Source organism: Anolis carolinensis, unplaced genomic scaffold, assembly GCF_035594765.1.
Source record: "Anolis carolinensis isolate JA03-04 unplaced genomic scaffold, rAnoCar3.1.pri scaffold_24, whole genome shotgun sequence".
NCBI lineage: Eukaryota > Metazoa > Chordata > Lepidosauria > Squamata > Dactyloidae > Anolis > Anolis carolinensis.
The window spans coordinates 482706-496679 of record NW_026943833.1 but is presented as its reverse complement, the minus strand read 5'-3'; the positions used below and the strand labels follow the sequence as shown (position 1 = coordinate 496679).

General features: G+C 20.4%; 1 long non-coding RNA gene across 1 annotated transcript in view; it reads right to left on the bottom strand.

The window, feature by feature from the left end:
- Nucleotides 1-13974, bottom strand: part of LOC134294828 (uncharacterized) — a 31882-nt gene that overhangs the window by 1245 nt on the left and 16663 nt on the right. The window contains exon 2 of the long non-coding RNA XR_010001501.1: nucleotides 321-364. This is a non-coding gene — a long non-coding RNA (uncharacterized LOC134294828). The remainder of the gene's footprint in view (nucleotides 1-320; nucleotides 365-13974) is intronic.

Below are 13974 nucleotides of genomic sequence, written 5' to 3'. Positions count from 1 at the left end.
TAATACGATAATTATATAATATAATAATTTAATATGAAACATAATGTCAATATAATAATATAAAATATGAAATATAATATATGAAATATAATGTTAATATAATATAATATGATATAATAATTTAATAGGAAATATTGTCAATATAGTATAATATGATAATAATATAATATAATAATTTAATAGGAAATAATGTCAACATAATATATGATAATAATAAAAAAATATATATAATATGAAATATAATGTTGATATAATATCATAATATATTTTATATATATATATATATATATATATATATATATATATATATATAATTATACCTGAATCATTTTTCTGGTGGCATTTTCGTCAGTCACGAAAAGATCTGTGGATTGAAACAAAGAAGAAACATTGTATGATAATATTCATATTATTGACATTATTATATTTTATATTATTATATTATATTATATTATTATCATATATTATGTTGACATTATTTCCTATTAAATTATTATATTATATTATTATCATGTTATACTATATTGACAATATTTCCTATTAAATTATTATATCATATTATATTATATTAACATTATATTTCATATATTATATTTCATATTTTACATTATTATATTGACATTATGTTTTCATATTAAATTATTATATTATATAATTATCGTATTATATTAATATTAACATTATTTCATATTATATTATATCATATTATATTGACATTATTTCATATTAAATTATTATATTATATATTATGATATTATATCAACATTATATTTCATATTTATATATATATATTTTATTATTATCATATATTATGTTGACATTATTTCCTATTAAATTATTATATTATATTATCATCATATTATACTATATTGACAATATTTCCTATTAAATTATTATATCATATTATATTATATTAACATTATATTTCATATATTATATTGACATTATGTTTCATATTAAATTATTATATTATATTATATAATTATCGTATTATATTAATATTAACATTATATTTCATATTATATTATATCATATTATATTGACATTATTTCATATTAAATTATTATATTATATATTATGATATTATATCAACATTATATTTCATATTATATATATATATTTATTATTATTATTATGTTGACATGTTTCATATTAAATTATTATATTATATTATCATATATTGACATATCATATTATATTATGTTATTGTATTATTATATTTCATATTATAATTATATTGACATTATATTTCATAGATTATATTATACCTATATTATATTTCATATTATATTATTATATTATTATATTATTATATTATATTATAATTATAGTGACATATTTCATATTATATTATATTATATTATTATTATATTATAGTAACATATTTCATATTATAATATATTATCATATTATTATATTTCATATATATTTTATTATTATATTGACATTTTTATATTGCATATATTATTATATTATTATTATATCGACATTATTTTATTGCATATATTATTATATTATTATTATATCGACATTATTTTATTGCATATATTATTATATTATTATTATATTGACATTATTTTATTGCATATATTATTATTATATTGACATTATTTCATTGCATATATTATTATATTATTATTATATTGACATTATTTTATTGCATATATTATTATTATATTGACATTTTATATTGCATATATTATTATTATATTATTATTGTATTGACATTATTTTATTGCGTATATTATTATTATATTGACATTATTATAATATTGACATTATATTATATTATTATTTATTATTATTATTGTATTGACATTATTTTATTGAATGTATTATTATATTATTATTATATTGACATTATTTTATTGCATATATTATTATATTATTATTATATTGACATTATTTTATTGCATATATTATTATTATATTGACATTATTTTATTGCATATATTATTTTATTATTATTATATTGACATTATTTTATTGCATATATTATTATTATATTATTATTATATTGACATTTTTATTATTATTATATTGACATTATTTTATTGCATATATTATTATTATATTGACATTATTTTATTGCATATATTATTATTATATTATTATTATATTGACATTATTTTATTACATATATTATTATTATAGTGACATTATTTTATTGCATATATTATTATTATATTATTATTATATTGACATTATTTTATTATATTGACATTTTTATATTGCATATATTATTATTTTATTATTATTATATTGACATTATTTTATTGCATATATTATTATTATATTATTATTATATTGACATTTTTATATTGCATATATTATTATTTTATTATTATTATATTGACATTATTTTATTGCATATATTATTATATTGACATTATTTTATTGCATATATTATTTTATTATTATTATATTGACATTATTTTATTGCATATATTATTATATTATTATTATTATATTGACATTTTTATTATTATTATATTGACATTATTTTATTGCATATATTATTATTGACATTATTTTATTGCATATATTATTATTAATTATTATTATTATTATTATTATTATTATTATTATTATGTTCACATTATAATATCATATTATATTATATTATATTTGCATTTTTACATTTAATTACATTCTATTATGTCCTTCGGGCTCCCATTGAAAACCCCGGGCGACCTTTGACCGGCCCCGATTATCTTAAGAGTCACGTGACCTCTTGCGCTCGTTAAGTTGATCGTAACGAGGCTAATTAGGGTTGAATTCCAGGCTGAGAAAAGCTATTTAAAGCCTCCGAACAAAACGAAAGGAGAGCCACTCGATATTATTATATTATATTATTTTATATTATTTCATCATCATAATATATTATAATTTTATAATATAAATATAAATATAAAATAATAAATATAAATGAATTAAATATAAAATAATATTATTTTATAAAATATATAAAATAATATATAAGAATATAAAATATAATAAAATATAATAATATTATTATATTTTATATTATTTCATTATTATTATATATTATATTTTATAAAATAATATTATTTTTATATTATTTTATTATTATTATATATTATTATATTTTATATACATATATTATTTTATATCATTTCATCATCATATTATATTATAATATAATTTTATAATATAAATATAAATATAAATGAATATAAATATAAAATAATATTATTTTATAAAATAATATAAAATAATATATAAGAATATAAAATATAATAAAATATAATAATATTATTATATTTTATATTATTTTATTATTATTATATATTATATACATATATTATTTTATATTATTTTATTATTGTTATATATTATTATATTTTATAAAATAATATTATTTTATATTATTTTATTATTATTATATATTATTATATTTTATATACATATATTATTTTATATTATTTCATCATCATATTATATTATAATATAATTTTATAATATAAATATAAATATAAATGAATATAAATATAAAATAATATTATTTTATAAAATAATATAAAATAATATATAAGAATATAAAATATAATAAAATATAATAATATTATTATATTTTATATTATTTTATTATTATTATATATTAATATACATATATTATTTTATATTATTTTATTATTGTTATATATTATTATATTTTATAAAATAATATTATTTTATATTATTTTATTATTATTATATATTATTATATTTTATATACATATATTATTTTATATATTTCATCATCATATTATATTATAATATAATTTTATAAATATAAATATAAATATAAATGAATATAAATATAAAATAATATTATTTTATAAATAATATAAACTAATATATAAGAATATAAAATATAATAAAATATAATATTATTATATTTTATATTATTTCATTATTATTATATATTATATTTTACATACATATATTATTTTATATTATTTTATTATTATTATATATTATTATATTTTATATACATATATTATTTTATATTATTTCATCATCATATTATATTATAATATAATTTTATAATATAAATATAAATATAAATGAATATAAATATAAAATAATATTATTTTATAAAATAATATAAAATAATATATAAGAATATAAAATATAATAAAATATAATAATATTATTATATTTTATATTATTTTATTATTATTATATATTATATACATATATTATTTTATATTATTTTATTATTGTTATATATTATTATATTTTATAAAGTAATATATTTTAATATTATTTTATTATTATTATATATTATTATATTTTATATACATATATTTATTTTATATTATTTTATTATTATTATATATTATTATATTTTATATACATATATTATTTTATATTATTTTATTATTATTATATATTATTTTATTTTATATACATATATTATTTTATATTATTATATTTTATATTCATATAAACTAATATAAGAATAATAAATTAATAAAATAAAAATAATATAAAATACATTATATAATAATATAAAATATAATATATAATAATAATATATAATAATACAATAATATAAAACAAATTAATAAAACAAAAATAATATAAAATACATTATATAATAATATAAAATATAATTAATAAAATAATATAATAATATATAATAATACAATAATATAAAAACAAATTAATAAAATAAAAATAATATAAAATACATTATATAATAAAAATAAAATAAAATAAATAATATATAATAATACAATAATATAAAACAAATTAATAAAACAAAAATAATATAAAATACATTATATAATAAAATAAAATGATAATAATATATAATAATACAATAATATAAAATAAATTAATAAAACAAAAATAATATAAAATACATTATATAATAAAATAAAATAATAATAATATATAATACAATAATATAAAACAAATTAATAAAACAAAAATAATATAAAATACATTATATAATAATATAATATAATAATATATAATAATACAATAATATAAAACAATAAAACAAAAATAATATAAAATACATTATATAATAAAATAAAATAATAAAATAAAATAATAAAATAAAATAATAAAAATATATAATACAATACTATAAAATAATTAATAAAAAATATAAAATACATTATATAATAAAATAAAATATAATAATATAATAATATAATAATATAATAATATATAATAATACAATAATATAAAATAAATTAATAAATCAAAAATAATATAAAATACATTATATAATAAAATAATTTTAATAAAATAATAAAATAAAATAAATAAAATAATAAAAATAATATAATATAATCATATATAATAATACTATGAATTATATATAAAATAAACTAAAGTAAAATGTAAAAGACGTACCAGCACCTCCTTGGGGTGGCAGTTGGTTGATACATAAACAAATAAACAATGTGTTTACTCATATGCAAATGCAATAAAAAAATCGCATATTATTTGCATTTTGAGCCAAAGCAAAGCACTTGCCTCCTTCCCGGGCTTCGTCGGCTTCATGCAAATGAGGGGGCGTGTTTATGCAAATGAGGGGCGGGGGTTAAAGCAGAGCCTTTAATCCTTCATTACGGCCAATTGACCTCGTTAAGGAATCATTAATCTCGTTTAGGAATGCATTCGGCAAGGCAAGGCCATATACATAGATAGATCAGAACAGTAACAATAATATTAAAATAATCCTATAAATACTATTTTATTTTATTATTATTATTACTTTTTTTTCTTTTTTTTCTATTATTATTATTATTATATATTTTATTTTGTATCACTGTATATTATATATATATTATTGTAATTGTCTATTATTATTATTATTATTATATTTTATATTATTTTGTATCACTGTATTTGTATTATATATATATTATTGTAATTATTATTATTATATATTTTATATTATTTTGTATCACTGTATTTATATTATATATATATATTATTGTAATTGTCTATTATTATTATTATTATTATTATTATTATTATTAATATATTTTATATATTATTTTGTATCACTGTATTTGTATTATATATATATTATTGTAATTATTATTATAATATATTTTATATTATTTTGTATCACTGTATTTGTATTATATATATATATTGTAATTATTATTACAAGTATATTTATATTATTTTGTATCACTGTATTTGTATTATATATATATTATTGTAATTATTATTATTATTATATTTTATATTATTTTGTATCACTGTATTTGTATTATATATATATATTATTGTAATTATTATTATAATATATTTTATATTATTTTGTATCACTGTATTTGTATTATATATATATTATTGTAATTATTATTATAATATATTTTATATTATTTTGTATCATTGTATTTATATTATATATATATATTATTGTAATTATTATTATAATATATTTTATATTATTTTGTATCACTGTATTTGTACTATATATATATTATTGTAATTATTATTATAATATATTTTATATTATTTTGTATCACTGTATTTATATTATATATATATATTATTGTAATTGTCTATTATTATTATTATTATTATTATATATTTTATATATTATTTTGTATCACTGTATTTGTATTATATATATATTATTGTAATTATTATTATAATATATTTTATATTATTTTGTATCACTGTATTTGTATTATATATATATATTATTGTAATTATTATTATAATATATTTTATATTATTTTGTATCACTGTATTTGTATTATATATATATATTATTGTAATTATTATTATAATATATTTATATTATTTTGTATCACTGTATTTGTACTATATATATATTATTGTAATTGTCTATTATTATATTATTATTATTATATATTTTATATATTATTTTGTATCACTGTATTTGTATTATATATATATTATTGTAATTATTATTATAATATATTTTATATTATTTTGTATCACTGTATTTGTATTATATATATATTATTGTAATTATTATTATAATATATTTTATATTATTTTGTATCACTGCATTTGTATTATATATATTATTGTAATTATTATTATAATATATTTTATATTATTTTGTATCACTGTATTTGTATTATATATATATTATTGTAATTATTATTATAATATATTTTATATTATTTTGTATCATTGTATTTATATTATATATATATATTATTGTAATTATTATTATAATATATTTTATATTATTTTGTATCACTGTATTTGTACTATATATATATTATTGTAATTATTATTATAATATATTTTATATTATTTTGTATCACTGTATTTATATTATATATATATTATTGTAATTGGTCTATTATTATTATTATTATTATTATATATTTATATATTATTTTGTATCACTGTATTTGTATTATATATATATTATTGTAATTATTATTATAATATATTTTATATTATTTTGTATCACTGTATTTGTATTATATATATATTATTGTAATTATTATTATAATATATTTTATATTATTTTGGTATCACTGCATTTGTATTATATATATTATTTGTAATTATTATTATAATATATTTTATATTATTTTGTATCACTGTATTTGTATTATATATATTATTGTAATTATTATTATAATATATTTTATATTATTTTGTATCACTGTATTTGTATTATATATATTATTGTAATTATTATTATAATATATTTTATATTATTTTGTAACACTGTATTTGTATTATATATATATTATTGTAATTATTATTATAATATATTTTATATTATTTTGTATCACTGTATTTGTATTATATATATATTATTGTAATTATTATTACAATATATTTTATATTATTTTGTATCACTGTATTTATATTATATATATATTATTGTAATTATTATTATAATATATTTTATATTATTTTGTATCACTGTATTTGTATTATATATATATTATTGTAATTATTATTACAATATATTTTATATTATTTTGTATCACTGTATTTATATTATATATATATTATTGTAATTATTATTATAATATATTTTATATTATTTTGTATCACTGTATTTATATTATATATATATATTATTGTAATTGTCTATTATTATTATTATATATTTTATATATTATTTTGTATCACTGTATTTGTATTATATCTATATTATTGTAATTATTATAATAATATATATATTATTTTGTATCACTGTATTTGTATATATATATATATATTATTGTAATTATTATTTAATATATTTGATATTATTTTGTATCACTGTATTTGTATTATATATATATTATTGTAATTATTATTATAATATATTTTATATTATTTTGTATCATTGTATTTATATTATATATATATATTATTGTAATTGTCTATTATTATTATATATTTTATATTTTTTTTGTATCACTGTATTTATATTATATATATATATATTATTGCAATTATATATTTTATATTATTTTGTATCACTGTATTATATATATATATATTATTGTTATTGTAATTATTATATATTTATATATTATTTTGTATCACTGTATTTATATTATATATATATTATTGCAGTTATTATATATTATTTTGTATCACTGTATTTATAATATATATATATATATATATATATATATATATATATATATATATTATTGTAATTGTCTATTATTATTATATTATATTATTTTGTATCTGTATTTATATTATTATAATATATATAATTGTATTATTATTATTTATTTATTATTATAAATTTTATATATTATTTTGTATCACTGTATTTATATTATATATATATATATTATTGTAATTGTCTATTATTATTATATTATATATTATTTTGTATCTGTATTTATATTATTATTATATATATAATTGTATTATTATTATTTATTTATTATTATAAATTTTATATATTATTTTGTATCACTGTATTTATATTATATATATATATATTATTGTAATTGTCTATTATTATTATATTATATATTATTTTGTATCTGTATTTATATTATTATTATATATATAATTGTATTATTATTATTTATTTATTATTATAAATTTTATATATTATTTTGTATCACTGTATTTATATTATATATATATATATTATTGTAATTGTCTATTATTATTATATTATATATTATTTTGTATCTGTATTTATATTATATATATAAATTTTATTATTATTATTGTCTATTATTGTAATTGTCTATTATTATTATTTATTTTATATTATTTTGTATCACTGTATTTGTATTATATTATATATATATATAATTGTAATTGTCTATTATTATTATATATTTTATATATTTTATGTATCGCTGTATTTATATTATTGTTATTGTCTAATTATTATATATTTTATATATTATTTTGTATCACTGTATTTATATGATATATATAATTGTAATTATTATTATATATTTTATATTATTTTGTATCACTGTATTTATATTATATATATATTATTGTAATTGTCTATTATTATTATATATTTTATATATTTTTGTATCGCTGTATTTATATGATATATAAATATTATTGTAATTATAATTATATATTTTTATATTATTTTGTATCACTGTATTTATATGATATATATATTATTGCAATTATTATATATTATTTTGTATATTAAATTATTATATTATATTATTATCATATTATATGAACATTATATTTCATATTATATTATATCACATTATATTGACATTATTTCATATTAAATTATATTATTATCATATATTAACATTATATAGTAATAAGATTATATCTCTCACAACTAGTATTAAAATAATATAAAATAATAATACAAAATAGGATATAAAATATACAAAAATATATAATAATGATATAATAATAATAATATATAGTAATAATAATAATATACATAGAAAAAAGAAATAATGATAATAATAATAATAATAATAATAACAATAATAATATTTTCTTACATTGTGTATGTATATGAAAGTATATGTATATGGATCTCCATTGAAAACAATGCATTGGGTGTGTTTATCATAGAAGATAATGAAAGATCAAAAGTCTAAAAAAATCCGTCAATCAAAAGGACAAAGTTCGCAAAATTGACGGGAGAAGAAGAAGAAGGAAAACAGGAAAAACAGGAACGAAAGAAAGAAAGAAGAGAAAGTTCGAAGTTCTTTCAATGAAGAGAAATATAAAATAATATATATAATATAATATAATATATATATACTATATAATATATAGTATATAATAAACATAATATAAAATAATATATATTACAACATATTATATATATATATATATACACAAACACACACACTATATAATATATAATAATAAAAATATTATAATGATTATATTACAAATAATATTATATTGCATTGGGAAAGGGTCTCCATAGGAATGTATTATGAGAAATCCCCATAGGAATGCATTGGGAAAAAGCCCCATAGGAATGCATTGCCATAGGAATACATGGGAGAAATCCCCATAGGAATGCATTAAGGACAAACCCCATAGGAATGCATTGGGAAAGAGCCCCATAGGAATGCATTGGAGGGAGTCCCCATAGGAATCCATAGGGAGGGATACCCATAGGGAAGCATTAAGGACAATCCCCATAGGAATGCATTAAGGACCAACCCCATAGGAATGCATTGGGAAAGAGCCCCATAGGAATGCATTGGAGGGAGTCCCCATAGGAACCCATAGGGAGGGATACCCATAGGGAAGCATTAAGGACAATCCCCATAGGAATGCATTAAGGACCAACCCCATAGGAATGCATTGGGAAAGAGCCCCATAGGAATGCTTTGGAGGGAGTCCCCATAGGAATCCATAGGGAGGGATACCCATAGGGAAGCATTAAGGACAAACCCCATAGGAATGCATTGGGAAAGAGCCCCATAGGAATGCATTGGAGGGAGTCCCCATAGGAACCCATAGGGAGGGATACCCATAGGGAAGCATTAAGGACAATCCCCATAGGAATGCATTAAGGACCAACCCCATAGGAATGCATTGGGAAAGAGCCCCATAGGAATGCTTTGGAGGGAGTCCCCATAGGAATCCATAGGGAGGGATACCCATAGGGAAGCATTAAGGACAATCCCCATAGGAATGCATTAAGGACAAACCCCATAGGAATGCATTGGGAAAGAGCCCCATAGGAATGCATTGGAGGGAGTCCCCATAGGAATCCATAGGGAGGGATACCCATAGGGAAGCATTAAGGACAATCCCCATAGGAATGCATTAAGGACCAACCCCATAGGAATGCATTGGGAAAGAGCCCCATAGGAATGCATTGGAGGGAGTCCCCATAGGAACCCATAGGGAGGGATACCCATAGGGAAGCATTAAGGACAATCCCCATAGGAATGCATTAAGGACCAACCCCATAGGAATGCATTGGGAAAGAGCCCCATAGGAATGCTTTGGAGGGAGTCCCCATAGGAATCCATAGGGAGGGATACCCATAGGGAAGCATTAAGGACAAACCCCATAGGAATGCATTGGGAAAGAGCCCCATAGGAATGCATTGGAGGGAGTCCCCATAGGAACCCATAGGGAGGGATACCCATAGGGAAGCATTAAGGACAATCCCCATAGGAATGCATTAAGGACCAACCCCATAGGAATGCATTGGGAAAGAGCCCCATAGGAATGCATTGGAGGGAGTCCCCATAGGAACCCATAGGGAGGGATACCCATAGGGAAGCATTAAGGACAATCCCCATAGGAATGCATTAAGGACAAACCCCATAGGAATGCATTAAGGACAAACCCCATAGGAATGCATTGGGAAAGAGCCCCATAGGAATGCATTAAGGACAAACCCCATAGGAATGCATTGGGAAAGAGCCCCATAGGAATGCATTGGGAAAGAGCCCCATAGGAATGCATTGGAGGGAGTCCCCATAGGAATCCATAGGGAGGGATACCCATAGGGAAGCATTAAGGACAAACCCCATAGGAATGCATTGGGAAAGAGCCCCATAGGAATGCATTAAGGACAAACCCCATAGGAATGCATTGGGAAAGAGCCCCATAGGAATGCATTGGGAAAGAGCCCCATAGGAATGCTTTGGAGGGAGTCCCCATAGGAATCCATAGGGAGGGATACCCATAGGGAAGCATTAAGGACAAACCCCATAGGAATGCATTGGGAAAGAGCCCCATAGGAATGCATTGGGAAAGAGCCCCATAGGAATGCATTGGAGGGAGTCCCCATAGGAATCCATAGGGAGGGATACCCATAGGGAAGCATTAAGGACAAACCCCATAGGAATGCATTGGGAAAGAGCCCCATAGGAATGCATTAAGGACAAACCCCATAGGAATGCATTGGGAAAGAGCCCCATAGGAATGCATTGGGAAAGAGCCCCATAGGAATGCTTTGGAGGGAGTCCCCATAGGAATCCATAGGGAGGGATACCCATAGGGAAGCATTAAGGACAAACCCCATAGGAATGCATTGGGAAAGAGCCCCATAGGAATGCATTGGGAAAGAGCCCCATAGGAATGCTTTGGAGGGAGTCCCCATAGGAATCCATAGGGAGGGATACCCATAGGGAAGCATTAAGGACAAACCCCATAGGAATGCATTGGGAAAGAGCCCCATAGGAATGCATTGGGAAAGAGCCCCATAGGAATGCATTGGAGGGAGTCCCCATAGGAATCCATAGGGAGGGATACCCATAGGGAAGCATTAAGGACAATCCCCATAGGAATGCATTGGGAAAGAGCCCCATAGGAATGCATTAAGGACAAACCCCATAGGAATGCATTGGGAAAGAGCCCCATAGGAATGCATTGGAGGGAGTCCCCATAGGAATCCATAGGGAGGGATACCCATAGGGAAGCATTAAGGACAAACCCCATAGGAATGCATTGGGAAAGAGCCCCATAGGAATGCATTGGGAAAGAGCCCCATAGGAATGCATTGGAGGGAGTCCCCATAGGAACCCATAGGGAGGGATACCCATAGGGAAGCATTAAGGACAATCCCCATAGGAATGCATTAAGGACAATCCCCATAGGAATGCATTAAGGACAAACCCCATAGGAATGCTTTGGAGGGAGTCCCCATAGGAATCCATAGGGAGGGATACCCATAGGGAAGCATTAAGGACAATCCCCATAGGAATGCATTGGGAAAGAGCCCCATAGGAATGCATTGGGAAAGAGCCCCATAGGAATGCTTTGGAGGGAGTCCCCATAGGAATCCATAGGGAGGGATACCCATAGGGAAGCATTAAGGACAAACCCCATAGGAATGCATTGGGAAAGAGCCCCATAGGAATGCTTTGGAGGGAGTCCCCATAGGAATCCATAGGGAGGGATACCCATAGGGAAGCATTAAGGACAAACCCCATAGGAATGCATTGGGAAAGAGCCCCATAGGAATGCATTGGGAAAGAGCCCCATAGGAATGCATTGGAGGGAGTCCCCATAGGAACCCATAGGGAGGGATACCCATAGGGAAGCATTAAGGACAATCCCCATAGGAATGCATTGGGAAAGAGCCCCATAGGAATGCTTTGGAGGGAGTCCCCATAGGAATCCATAGGGAGGGATACCCATAGGGAAGCATTAAGGACAAACCCCATAGGAATGCATTGGGAAAGAGCCCCATAGGAATGCATTGGGAAAGAGCCCCATAGGAATGCTTTGGAGGGAGTCCCCATAGGAATCCATAGGGAGGGATACCCATAGGGAAGCATTAAGGACAAACCCCATAGGAATGCATTGGGAAAGAGCCCCATAGGAATGCATTGGGAAAGAGCCCCATAGGAATGCTTTGGAGGGAGTCCCCATAGGAATCCATAGGGAGGGATACCCATAGGGAAGCATTAAGGACAAACCCCATAGGAATGCATTGGGAAAGAGCCCCATAGGAATGCATTGGGAAAGAGCCCCATAGGAATGCTTTGGAGGGAGTCCCCATAGGAATCCATAGGGAGGGATACCCATAGGGAAGCATTAAGGACAATCCCCATA